This window comes from Cherax quadricarinatus, chromosome 90, assembly GCF_038502225.1.
Source record: "Cherax quadricarinatus isolate ZL_2023a chromosome 90, ASM3850222v1, whole genome shotgun sequence".
In the NCBI taxonomy this organism is placed as follows: domain Eukaryota; kingdom Metazoa; phylum Arthropoda; class Malacostraca; order Decapoda; family Parastacidae; genus Cherax; species Cherax quadricarinatus.
The window spans coordinates 7620273-7622206 of NC_091381.1; positions in this window are offsets into that span (position 1 = coordinate 7620273).

A 1934-nucleotide genomic window follows, 5' to 3' on the forward strand; every position below is an offset into this window, starting at 1 on the left:
AGCTTCCCCTTAGTTTCGAAAAAGTCCGGAAATCGAGACCCAGCTTGTTCTTCTGGTTACTCGTGTTGCACACGTTGAAAGTTGCCCCGGATATTGAAAATCTTGTCAATCTCTAAAGGGCTTCATTTATGCCAGTTTTCCCTCCAAACCTACCATTGTTACTGCCCTTTAGACTTCTCGTATAGCAGAAAAGAGCCTTGTGTGCCTTTTACTTCTAGAATTAGTCTGCAATTTCTGCTTGCCGATCATCGGCAGTTGGAACTGACGGCATCCATATGCTTCAGTATTTGTCAGCCTTTGTAGTTCTCTTGTATTTCAAATATTTACTCGCTATCAATTACCATTGTTCAGCATTTTCATGAATCTGGTACTTCGGGACATGCTTCACACTCGCTCCATTGCTCTTGCAAGTACAATATGAAAGATGGAACGTTTGGTAAATAAGTTTATGGTATTTAAAGTCTTACCTTGTCAAAATGGCTTTCGTAATGGCCACTATTGACGCCTTGCTCTACTTACGTACGTTCGTAATGCCTTTGCTAATTAACTACAATAGATTTTTAAAGGCATAGGACTACTTGGAGGTACAGCTTGGCCTAAGCCCCCCCCTCAAGGAAGGTTCCTTGATGTTGGTGAGGGGCTCTTGATTTAGGGAATTGGATCTGTGCTCCAGTTCCCCGAATTAAGCCTGAATGCCTTCCACATACCCCCCCCCAGGCTCTGTATAATCCTCCGGGTTTAGCGCTTCCCCCTTGATTATAATAATTGGCCCAAGCCCACTCCTTAGGCCTGCAAGGCAGTCTGCCATTTTTTCTTCTAATCAAGTTTCTTTCATAGGATGGGAGGGGGAGGGCGAGGGCAGATTGTAGAGCTCTTACTGTGATCAGCCCTAATTTTATAGAAATTGGAGCATGGTGACCAGAAATATTAAGCGGCCGCTTTATATACTTGATCCTATCCATCAACGATTGCGTTTGTCTAGGTTTTCATTCCTCGACTGTCGAGAGCGTATATGCAGAGGCGTATGTTCCATCCTTGAAAGATTTTTGTGATGCGCACTGCCTCGGCTATTTTGTCCACTCTCGTGGCCCTCACGATCCGTCTACATGCAGGACTAATGGACATGATTAGAGGTTCATTTGTTCGTCACCCGTGTTTACTGTCCCTTGTCTGTCTTCACTCGCTCTTTATTACTATTGTTGCCACTTTTATATGTACTTAGAGCATTTAGCTTTTCTCTACCCCCTTGGGAGGTTCAGACACTTTTCATCCCGAATCAGGTGTGCAAAAACTCAAATACCTACAGTGGCTTCTTGCTCTTTTCTTGACCACTTTCGGTCTAGGGCCATTGCAGTTTACAGATGGTTGTAAATGCTTTGTCAGGTTTGCAGCAGTTCCCAGACAGTGCTGTACGAGGTCATTAGATTCAGCTAGCATCTTCACAGTTGAACTGCATGCAGTTATCCATATTGTCAAGGCGTACTTCATAGTTTGTGGTAATCACGGACTCCTTTAGTGCTTTGCAAGATATCAAAAAGTTCAGTTTGCTTTACCCCCTAGTACTTAGTATGTAACTTTAGTTGCGCTGCATTTCTAGCAAAAACCAAAAATTACTGGTGGGTGTCTGCTAAAGATGTTCAGGGCAAAGAGTAGGCAGACTATGCTACCCGATCAGCGGTACACAACCTTTGTTTCATAGGTTTTTCAGTTCTCAAATTTTGCTGTAATCTGTCTCCCTTCGCAAGTGTTACAACATTGGTCTGAATTTATTCATAACATTACACTATCAAGCAGTTTATTATTCTGGTCTAATCGTTTGTGGTTAGGAGACTACGCTTTCCGGTCTTCGCATCTCATGCACACTATACACTTGCGGGTATCTCGTGGAAAAGCGCCCAGTTTCTTGATCCTTGTTCATAATTTGATGCGTTACT